Source organism: Nansenia antarctica (genome assembly GCF_963989245.1).
Source record: "Nansenia antarctica genome assembly, chromosome: 2".
Taxonomy (NCBI): domain Eukaryota; kingdom Metazoa; phylum Chordata; class Actinopteri; order Argentiniformes; family Microstomatidae; genus Nansenia; species Nansenia antarctica.
Genome location: NC_137675.1, coordinates 84,540,874 through 84,553,241, shown reverse-complemented (window position 1 = coordinate 84,553,241; position 12,368 = coordinate 84,540,874). Strand labels below are relative to the sequence as shown.

The window sequence follows — 12,368 nt, the reverse complement described above, 5'->3', positions numbered from 1 at the left end:
CAGAGGTGAGCGCACACTAGGGAGTGCACACTAGGGAGTGCACACTAGGAAGTACACACTAGGGAGTGCACACTCGGGAGTGCACACTAGGGAGTGCACACTAGGAAGTACACACTAGGGAGTGCACACTCGGGAGTGCACACTAGGGAGTGCACACTAGGGAGTACACACTAGGGAGTACACACTAGGGAGTACACTCTAGGGAGTACACACTAGGGAGTGCACACTAGGGAGTACACACTAGGGAGTACACACTAGGGAGTGCACACTAGGGAGTGCACACTAGGGAGTACACACTAGGGAGTACAGACACGTCATTGACGTCTACCCCTCCAGCAATTTATCTTTTTGTTTATGACTGTTCTAGCAGTGATGGTTAACTTGACTGACGTGTGTGTGTGTGTGTGTGTGTGTGTGTGTGTTTGTTGACAGTGATGAGGGGAGCCCCTCCTCTGCCTCCTGTGGGAAGATGAGCACTGTGAGACGACGTCACCGCTACTGAACAGGAGGCACACACACACACACACACACACGCACACGCACACGTCACTACTACTGGCAGGAGATGTGGCTTCTACATACTCATACTTATGCTTACACGTAAATGATTCCACACACACACACACACACACACACACACACACACACACACACACACGTTTTGCTTGATCACGTAGAGTACAGTACGCAGCAGATGAACTACATGCCAGTCATTTAACAACATTCCATTTCAAACACCATGATCGTTCACACACACACACACACACACACACACACACACACACACACACACACCCCAGAACAGAGCCAGTCTCCTCTCTGGACCAGGGAGGACAACACACACACACACACACACACCATACACAGACACAGACACAGACACAGACACACACACACACACACCATACACAGACACAGACACACACCATACACAGACACACACACACCATACACAGACACACACACACACACACACACACACACACACACACACACACACACACACACACACCAGAACAGCCCAGCCAGTCTCCTCTCTGGACCAGGGAGGACAACACACACACCATACACACACACACACACACACACCATAGACACACACACACACACACCATACACACATCTTCTCTCTGAACCAGGGAGGACAACACACAGCTTGGCAACCAGCTTGGCAACCAGACCATAATAACGCGACGACGCATGGCATTCCACCTCCTCAGATGAAAACAGACTGAAACAGGAGAGCCAGGATTCTGAAAGACTGAAACAGAACCAGGATTCTGAAACACTGAAACAGAACCAGGATTCTAAAAGACTGAAACAGAACCAGGATTCTAAAAGACTGAAACAGAACCAGGATTCTGAAACACTGAAACAGAACCAGGATCCTAAGAGACTGAAACAGGAGACAAAACCAGGATTCTAAAAGACTGAAGCAGAACCAGTATTCTAACAAACTGAAACAGGACCAGGATTCTAAAAGACTGAAACGGAACCAGGATTCTAAAAGACTGAAACGGAACCAGGGTCCTAACAGAAGATGTGTTAGTCTAGGTGTGTTAGTCAGGCGGAGTCACTGTGACAGCCTGGGGGAGGAGCTACAGGTGGACTGGACTGCTCAGTTCAGAGACGTTCTCACGGCCCCTCGTCTCCACGCCGGACCACATGGTGGTGGCCGTGATGTCATAACCTTGGGGGGGGGGGGGGGGGGGGGGGATCCATAGACCACCACTCTGCAACCTGTCCTCACAGATATACACCGGCTAGCTAGCTGACTTGGGGAGCATTGCATCCCTATGATGATGATGATGATGATGATGATGATGATGATAACGATAACCGTGCTGGTTTGAGGGGTCTCTCAGGTTACAGGTGTGAAGAGGGAGAGAGGCAGACTACACTACACGTGGTGCAGCAGAGGCCCAGGGGAGGAGGCTGGTGGAGGTAGAAATCGGAGGATGGGTCTCGTTGTAATGGCAGAGGCAGACCACTAGGTGGCGCAGCAGTTCTCTGACCTGCGGAGTGTTGCCAACGGACGCCGAACTGAACTAACTTAACTGGGAATTATTAGCCCTGAACCTGTCCCCTGTCCCCTGTCCCCTGTCCCCCCCCCCCCCCCCCGCTGCAAGGCTGTCAGTGGTTTCACCCATGGTTGGACCGGTGGGCAGGGACGTACCATGTTGAAGGGCGAAGGGGAGTTGGCAATGGACATGGCGACAAATTCGCTGAAAATGTCTTTGTGTTTGAATGACGGTGCACATGGGATCTCGCAGCGAGGAACCCCTCCCCTCATCCCCCTCTCCTCCATTTCTCCCATCCCCTCTTCCTCCCCTCGTTCTTAAATGAGAACCAGATGCATGATGATGTCTTTCTTTCGTTGAGTCAGTCTGTCTAAGCGTGAGGGAGAGTCTTTCTACCCCTAGGGGGCTCCTACATGCACAACTACAACCAGTATTAGTGGATAGCTAGCTACCTACACACACACACACACACACACACAAGTCACACACACACACACACACTAGTCACAGCTCACACACACTAGTCACACACACACACAGACACACACTAGTCACACCTCCACACACTGACTAGTCACACACACTAGTCACATCTTCTCTCACACTCAGACAAACACACACGTTACACCTCCACACACACCAGTCATACACACTAGTCACACCTTCACACACACACACACACTAGTCACACCTTCACACACACTAGTCACACCTTCACACACACTAGTCACACCTTCACACACACACTAGTCACACCTTCACACACACTAGTCACACCTTCACACACACTAGTCACACCTTCACACACACACTAGTCACACCTTCACACACACTAGTCACACCTTCACACACACTAGTCACACCTTCACACACACACTAGTCACACCTTCACACACACTAGTCACACCTTCACACACACTAGTCACACCTTCACACACACACTAGTCACACCTTCACACACACTAGTCACACCTTCACACACACTAGTCACACCTTCACACACACTAGTCACACCGACCATACACACTAGTCAATCTGGCTCACTCATAAACCGTTTAACAAACACACTACTCATATACCATGCTGCGAACCAATACTCGACCCTTCTCCTGGAGTGTGCACTTGTGTACTCCCATATTGATACATTTTATTCAACAGAAATGTATAAATGACGACGCTTAATTTTGTAGCCAATCAGAGTGTTGTCGCTAGGTAAAACACCACATGGAACACTTGCCACTCTAGGTGGTGAGTGTTCCGGAACTCTTTGGCAGTTGGTGAGTTTAAAGTCCAGGGCTGCGTTCGTAAATTCGCTCTGGAAATCTGGTCAGCGCTCATGGAATGCCTCTTGTCCAATCAAAAGACTTGGTCCCTTTATGACGTTGAACCCAGTGTGCGCTCCGGCGCTCTCAGAGTGAATTTACGAACGCAGCCCATGTAGGAAAGTGCTCAAGTTCACACTTCAGGAGACAGGCGGTGAAGTGGGACGCTACAAAACTAGTCGCCTAGTCCCCCGCTAGCTTGGTAAACACTAACCAGACAGCTTGTTTAGGTCCGGTGCATGTATTAACAGATATAGAGTCAGTAAGGTTGGTCTCTGGTGCATGATGTAACAGTCATTCTAACCCCAAGCCACCAGGGGGGAGGTGGGGGCTACTTTCTACTGGATGCAGGCTGAAAAATATTACAGATATTTTTGTTCAAAAACTATTTTTTGAAAATGGATTTTCCAATTATGTTGTTGTCAGATCATGTCGTATGAGTTCGAGCTGTTTCCTCGACAGGATGAGTGGATGTCCCTGTCTAGTAGTTGAGATACCCACAACAGCCACTAGGTGTCAGTATTTGTTTGGTATGATCGACAGAACTGGCTTCTGAGGGTCGGATGGCCAAATCCATGTTAACAGCCTAGTTAAACCACAAATTGACCGCCTGTCAAAATTGTGTCTTTTAAAGAAATAATAATCAACATGAGATCTCTAGAGAGACATTCCTGATGTCTGTTGCACTTGTAGGTGAGTTCACTTCAGACCTGGTCAATGTCAAGACTGTATTTTCCAGAACCTTCAGCAAGGCTGGTACCTGTGATTGGTTCATAGTGTCTCTGTGTGTGTGTAGTGGGGGGGGGGGGGGTGATGGTAGGTGTGGTTGATTAGGCTAGCTTGGTGCGGGGGGTGGGCAGAGGTTCACCTCAGAACGGTCAACTCTGCCTCCCTGGTCCTTTGAGACAACTGAATCAAGTGCACCTATTCTTACCGTAATCCTCAGATTTACAAATAGTGGCCCCCGCACTTTCCCTGGGTGACAGTATCCGTTGGCAACCCCCTCTTTAACTGTCACCCAGCTTCCTCTTCTCTCCACCCCCCCCCCCCCCCCCTCCTCTCCATTGCTGGTCTTTTTGCCTTATTACACGTGTGCTGTAAGACTTGTCAAGACTTCAGGATTTGTTATTATGTACTAATCGTTCAAAAAGTGTATCTTACTTCATATGGGTAATACGGTAGTCATAGTTCTTGATCTACTTGTAACATGTACAAAGCTTGTAATATAGAGACTAAAACAGGGATAGATTAGAGAACAATAACGACTAAGTAAGTAATCTGTCTGTCTGTCTCTGTGGAACATTCTCTTGCCTTCTCTATCCCTATAGGTAGATGTTCCCCCTCTCTCCTGTCTCTGGCCCAATCCCAATTCACCCCTTGCCCCTACCATTTAGCCCTACCCCTTCGTTTTGCGTGTTCACATGTAGGGTGGAGGGGTAGGGCCAAGTGGTAGGGCTACATGGCCCTCCAAACGGAGTATTTTCAGAGGCACACTCCAAACTGAGGGTTAAAAACAAGTGTTGAAATCTCCCAGAATGCCTTGCGAATCGTCGGCAAGATAGTGGCTGAGCGCACAAGCGACAAAAGAAAACCCCAAATGTAATTATCTTCTTTGTTCATAAAGATTAAAAAAGAATTATGATAACCATCGAATTATCTTAGTTTAATGTCATTTCAATGTATTCTTTACCTTTTCTTTATAACAAGCAGAACATAAACATCGCTAGTATGCAGATATCTCTAGCTAGCTAGCTAACGTTACAACAATGTTTTACGGCTGATTTGTGCACAACAGTCCCGTATTTTGACATATTTCCATGCCGCCTTTCCCCCCTTTGATGGCATGACGCCCCAAATTTAACTAAAGTCCGGCAGAAAAGTTGTTGCACTTGGTACCGCTCCTCTAATACCAGTGCAGACTGGCAGGGTAGGAGCACGGGTTGCTAGCCTACAGACTGGCAGGGTAGGAGCAGGGTTGCTAGCCTACAGACTGGCAGGGTAGGAGCACGGATTGCTAGCCTACAGACTGGATGGGTAGGAGCATGGGTTGCTAGCCTACAGACTGGCAGGGTAGGAGCACGGGCTGCTAGCCTACAGACTGGCAGGGTAGGAGCACGGGCTGCTAGCCTACAGACTGGCAGGGTAGGAGCACGGGCTGCTAGCCTACAGAGCACCGCTATTCTGTCATTAACTGGCCTGGCAATGAAGCATTGTTCTTATTTGATGACTTGTTTGATCGATTGATAGCGTGAAACTTAAGTTTTGAACGAATCGTGAGCGTCCATGTATTTCTATGATACTACTGATGACGTGTCAGGGTCTTGAAGAGCTATCCCATTTCATAGGGGAAGATTTCAACCACTACCCCTTGTAACTCTGTTTTAGGGGCAAGCCGATAAGCGTGTGGCACTCCAAAACGAGGGGAAGGGGTTAACATTTGAAATGGGATTGGGCCTTAAAATAGATATTCATCCCTCGTTCCCTCTCTTGCTGAATCCCAAATCGGCCACTAGTCCGTACTTCCTAGACCCCTGCTGTGGATCTGCAAGCTTTTGATTGGTGCAGTAGCTCCACCTTGCGCTCTGATAGGCCAGGTGGGATTCTCACTGGTCTAGTGTACTGATCTACAGTTGTGTCCAGGGTGTAGGAGTTGGTTTGGGGTTCAGCCTAGTCTCTCAGCTCTACAGTTGTGTCCAGGGTGTAGTGTCTAGGGGTTGGTTTGGGATTCAGCCTCGTCTCTTAAGCGTATGGTCGTTTCTACAGGAGCTGTATATGAACTCACATTGAGGAAAAAACCTCCTCCTCTCACCCCTCCATCCCTCCCTCCAACCCCTCCATCCCTCCCTCCGGCCCCAAGCGTAACCCAAACCCTCCTCATGTCTTGCTCTTCTTAACTCCTACCAGCCATGTTGTAACGACTCAAATAAAACGTCAGAGACAAACGTCAACGTGGCGTCTCACCTGTGCTTCTTTGTCATCTGTTATGAGCGTGACACCATGAATGCTGCATGAGATCACACACACACACACACACACACACACACACACACAGAGGAGGCAGCGGCGGCATTGCATGGGGTGGTGATGACGTCATTATGGTTGTCTTAGTTAGTGATGTAATAACGCGGCTACTCAGTGAAGACCTACGTTGCACACAGACATGATGAAGAATACCCCAACAAGTCGAAGGACAATAACACTGTCTATGGAAATCAACAAATCTCAAATAAAGGTAAGTCTATCCCCTGTACCGTAGAGGAAACTCCTTTGGAACTCAAGCTGCGTTAATTGAAATAACCATAACATGCAACCATTCTAGCCATGATGCACGTTGGCTAACTAGCTAGGTGGTGGAGTCCTAAAGAAAAATTTCTGCCACAAACAATGTTTCATATATTTTTACATTAGCGTTTATTACTTTGTCGTAGCCAAGTAAAAGGGCTTGATTAGCATCACAAGCTACAACTATTGAAATTAATCGGATTATGTCAGACTTCAATATGTCCATTCTTTTACTGTCAGTGTGTCTACCCTCCACACATGGATGTATGGGAACAGCTTCCCCTAGTCTCTCACCTCCCTCTCATCTCAATAAGGAGACAGAGAGGAACAGCTTCCCCTAGTCTCTCTCCTCCCTCTCATCTCAATAAGGAGACAGAGAGAGGAACAGCTTCCCCTAGTCTCTCACCTCCCTCTCATCTCAATAAGGAGACAGAGAGAGGAACAGCTTCCCCTAGTCTCTCACCTCCCTCTCATCTCAATAAGGAGACACAGAGAGGAACAGCTTCCCCTAGTCTCTCACCTCCCTCTCATCTCAATAAGGAGACAGAGAGAGGAACAGCTTCCCCTAGTCTCTCACCTCCCTCTCATCTCAATAAGGAGACAGAGAGAGGAACAGCTTCCCATAGTCTCTCACCTCCCTCTCATCTCAATAAGGAGACAGAGAGAGGAACAGCTTCCCCTAGTCTCTCTCCTCCCTCTCATCTCAATAAGGAGACAGAGAGAGGAACAGCTTCCCCTAGTCTCTCACCTCCCTCTCATCTCAATAAGGAGACAGAGAGAGGAACAGCTTCCCCTAGTCTCTCACCTCCCTCTCATCTCAATAAGGAGACAGAGAGAGGAACAGCTTCCCCTAGTCTCTCTCCTCCCTCTCATCTCAATAAGGAGACAGAGAGAGGAACAGCTTCCCCTAGTCTCTCTCCTCCCTCTCATCTCAATAAGGAGACACAGAGAGGAACAGCTTCCCCTAGGCTCTCTCCTCCCTCTCATCTCAATAAGGAGACAGGGAGAGGAACAGCTTCCCCTAGTCTCTCTCCTCCCTCTCATCTCAAAAAGAAGACACAGAGAGGAACAGCTTCCCCTAGTCTCTCTCCTCCCTCTCATCTCAATAAGAAGACACAGAGAGGAACAGCTTCCCCTAGTCTCTCTCCTCCCTCTCATCTCAATAAGGAGACACAGAGAGGAACAGCTTCCCCTAGTCTCTCACCTCCCTCTCATCTCAATAAGGAGACAGAGAGGAACAGCTTCCCCTAGTCTCTCTCCTCCCTCTCATCTCAATAAGGAGACACAGAGAGGAACAGCGTCCCCTAGTCTCTCTCCTCCCTCTCATCTCAATAAGGAGACAGAGAGAGGAACAGCTTCCCCTAGTCTCTCTCCTCCCTCTCATCTCAATAAGAAGACAGAGAGGAACAGCTTCCCCTAGTCTCTCACCTCCCTCTCATCTCAATAAGGAGACAGAGAGGAACAGCTTCCCCTAGTCTCTCTCCTCCCTCTCATCTCAATAAGGAGACACAGAGAGGAACAGCTTCCCCTAGTCTCTCTCCTCCCTCTCATCTTAATAAGGAGACAGAGAGGAACAGCTTCCCCTAGTCTCTCACCTCCCTCTCATCTCAATAAGGAGACAGAGAGGAACAGCTTCCCCTAGTCTCTCTCCTCCCTCTCATCTCAATAAGGAGACAGAGAGAGGAACAGCTTCCCCTAGTCTCTCTCCTCCCTCTCATCTCAATAAGGACACACAGAGAGGAACAGCTTCCCCTAGTCTCTCTCCTCCCTCTCATCTCAATAAGGAGACAGAGAGGAACAGCTTCCCCTAGTCTCTCTCCTCCCTCTCATCTCAATAAGGAGACAGAGAGGAACAGCTTCCCCTAGTCTCTCTCCTCCCTCTCATCTCAATAAGGAGACACAGAGAGGAACAGCTTCCTCTAGTCTCTCTCCTCCCTCTCATCTCAATAAGGAGACACAGAGAGGAGGATGGCTCCTTCCCAGACTCTGTAGTCATTGCTAGCTGCTCAACGTTAACTTCGCTAGCACACATTAGCACCATATTGTTCCCAGAGGTTAGTAGGTCAGGGTTCCCACGGGTCCTTGAAATCCTTGAAAGTTTGTGAATTTGAGGGGAAAAAATCAAGGCCTTAAAAGTTTTTGAAAATACACATGGGTCATTGAAAGTGCTTGAATTCCCCCCCCCTCTCTCTCTCTCTCTCTCTCTCTCAAAAAAAAAGAAGGCAAGAGACCATCTAGTGCAGTGGTTCCCAACCGGGGGTACGCGGACCCCTAGGGGTACGTGAGGGGATTGCAGGGGGTACGTGGAAAGATTTGGAATTATAATTTATTTCCCCTTCCAAAAAAATAAATAAATATACAAGTCATTTCATAAACCTGTTGTTAAAATGATACGCTGCAACTTAAGTTCCTCCCCGACAGGTGATGACTGTAACACAAGTGGTAGTCACGTCACAGGCTGTGTTCGGAATAGCGTACTAGCATACTACTCATACTAGATATGTTGTTCGGCTGCGCTCAGGCAGGCGGTTCAGGACCATGTTCGCACGGACAAACAGACTGAAGCTCAGCTTCTACCCTAGGGCCATTCAGGCCCTGAACACAGCAAAGACCTAGGTTCTAGGCCCTGGACAATCTAGACAATCTAGACAATTTGATGGCAGCTACTAGATTGTAAACAAAAGTGCAATATTGTAATACAACTGTGAACATTCTAAACCTGCTAGCTGCGACACTTTAATGAATGTGCAACAAATATTATGTGCAATAATTATGACAACCCATGTGTACATAAGGTTCAGATATAGGAAAAGTTAGGATATTTATAGCATAGCTTAGTGTACAGCACAGTGTTTTATTGTATAGTATAGTAGTATAGTATAGTAGATAGTGTACATAGCCTTTATGTATGTAAACCAGCTCTTTTCTCTTTTTTGTTTTACCCTTGGCTCTCTTGTTTTTAGTCTTTTTTCCAAGCACCAGGGGAGCCCCCCCTCCTAAATTTCGTTGTATGGTACCTGTACTGTATTAATGACAATAAAGACCATTCATTCATTCATTCATACTCCCACCTCTGCTGTGTGGCACCTTCTATCTACCTCTCACCTACCGCTCCTACCACTCACCTTCTCTGTGTCTCACAAAGACACGGCGGTTGGCACCAAAAATCTCAAATTTGGACTCATCAGACCAAAGTACAGATTTCTACTGGTCTAATGTCCTTTCCTTGTGTTTCTTGGCCCAAGCAATTCTCTTACTCTTGTTGTTCTTCCTCAGTAGTGGCTTATTTGCATGAATGGACATTAGACCAGTAGAAATCTGTACTTTGGTCTGATGAGAACAAATGTGAGATTTTTGGCTCCAACTGCCGTGTCTTTGTGAGACGCAGAGAAGGTGAGAGGATGGTTTCTGCATGTGTGTTTCCCATCGTGAAGCATGGAGGAGGAGGTGTGATGGTGCTTTGCTGGTGACACTGTTGACACTGATTTATTCAAAATTCAAGGTACACTTAACCAGCAGTGTTACCACAGCATTCTGCAGCGACATGTCATCCCATCTGGTTTGTGCTTAGTGGGACCATCATTTGTTTTTCAACAGGACAATGACCCCAAACACACCTCCACGCTATGTAAAGGCTATTTGACCAAGAAGGAGAGTGATGGAGTGCTGCGTCAGATAACCTGGCCTCCACAATCAACCGAACTAAACCCAATTGAGATGGTTTGGGATGAGTTGGACCGCTGAGTGAAGGAAAAGCAGCCAACAAGTGCTCAGCACCTCTGGGAACTCCTTCAAGACTGTTGGAAAACCATTCGGTGACTACCTCATGAAGCTGATTGAGAGAATACCAAGAGTGTGCAAAGCTGTCATCAAAGCAAAAGGTGGCTACTTTGAAGAGTCTAAAATATAAAACATATTCTGGTTTGTTTAACACTTTTTTGTTTACTACATAATTCCATGTGTTCGTTCATAGTTTTGATGCCTTCAGTATTAATCTACAATGTAGAAAAGAATACATTGAATGAGAAGGTGTGTCCAAGTGTTTGACTAGTGTATATCCAATAAGGTAATGTATATCCATCACCCAAATAATTTATTTAATATTAATTAATAATAATAATTATATTTAATTTACTGATGAGACCTGTCGTAAATCAACCTTCCTTACCGCGCTTCACACTTTTCATGCATTCAGTTATGTGAAACAATTAGGCCACCCCATGAAATATTTAGTTATTTTTAAAGAAAAATGGACATGAATATTTGGTCTTCTTTCTTACAATGTCTATAGATAAAGGTGATATAATTTAACCAAAAACTAAATGTAACTTTGTTAGCATTTATTTAACAAAAATAAACGCCAATTCCTACTGAGGAAAAAGCCAGAATAGTGATGTGGTGCACTTTTCTCATTTTAAATATGTTGAAAAAGACAAAGATTTTCATGGGGCGTCTACCTTCTTCACATGACTGTACATACACATGGAGTCACAATGTATACTTTGTGGTTAATGCAGTAAATATCAACAAATATAAAAAGTTATGCCATTCTAAATTGTTGGGATGTTTGTTTTTCATATTTTGACAATAATATTCTTAAGTCAACAATTCAAACGTTCACAATTAAATATCAACAAATATAAAAATTATGCCATTCTAAATTGTTGGGATTTGTTTGTATTTCATATTTTGACAATAATATTCTTATGCCAACAATTCAAACGTATTAAACTGACAATTAAAAGGTATAACAGTCAACCATTCAGAACACTTGTCTGCTCATATTTGATCAAACAAAAACAAAACTCAAAACGGTCAAACCTTTCTGGTTCTTAGCACATGTACTGATGAGACCTGTCGTAAATCAACCTTCCTTACCGCGCTTCATTGTTTTTTCATTTTCAGCTCCATTGTGAACTTGCATGAACTGAACATAGAAGATGCTGAGGACAAAACCTTTGGAAGATTGATTGAACCACGGAATGTAGACGCTGAAACTCCTGAAGGTCAAATCTTTATTGAATTGGATGACACATGGCAGGCAAGGTTTATATTTTGACCCTTTGTCACATCAAAAAAAAGAAAGAAAAAAAGATCCTTCTGAAAGATATATATATATACAGAACAAGGAAGTGGGAAGCACTACATAGGCCTACCAGTTTAGTTTTCACAATACTTTTACCCTAACATCAATTGAACCCTGTAGCTAGCCATGAACAAAAGGGAATGTCAACACAAATAAATCAAACATGTCTTTGCATGGACAGCAGAGAACAATATACAGAACAAGGAAGTGGGAAGCACTACATAGGCCTACCAGTTTAGTTTTCACAATACTTTTACCCTAACATCAATTGAACCCTGTAGCTAGCCATGAACAAAAGGGAATGTCAACACAAATAAATCAAACATGTCTTTGCATGGACAGCAGAGAACAATATACAGAACAAGGAAGTGGGAAGCACTACATAGGCCTACCAGTTTAGTTTTCACAATACTTTTACCCTAACATCAATTGAACCCTGTAGCTAGCCATGAACAAAAGGGAATGTCAACACAAATAAACCAAACATGTCTTTGCATGGACAGCAGAGAACAAGAGTGCAATCTAAGAGAAGTATAGGGGGGGACATACAGGGGGGGGGGGGGGGGGGTCACCTTGCACTCAACATTAATCCTAACTCCCTCCCAGATACAATTTGCTTAAAGTATACAACCAAAGGATATCACACATTTTATATAT

At 45.7% G+C, this 12,368-nt stretch overlaps 1 pseudogene across 1 annotated transcript in view; it reads left to right on the top strand.

Annotated features, from left to right (window-relative positions):
- Positions 1-6,355, top strand: part of LOC308151765 (junction plakoglobin-like) — a 53,732-nt pseudogene extending 47,377 nt beyond the window's left edge. The window contains exon 10 of the transcript in view: positions 6,248-6,355. The product of the transcript in view is annotated as a junction plakoglobin-like (transcript). The remainder of the gene's footprint in view (positions 1-6,247) is intronic.
- The last annotated feature ends 6,013 nt before the right edge of the window (positions 6,356-12,368 follow it).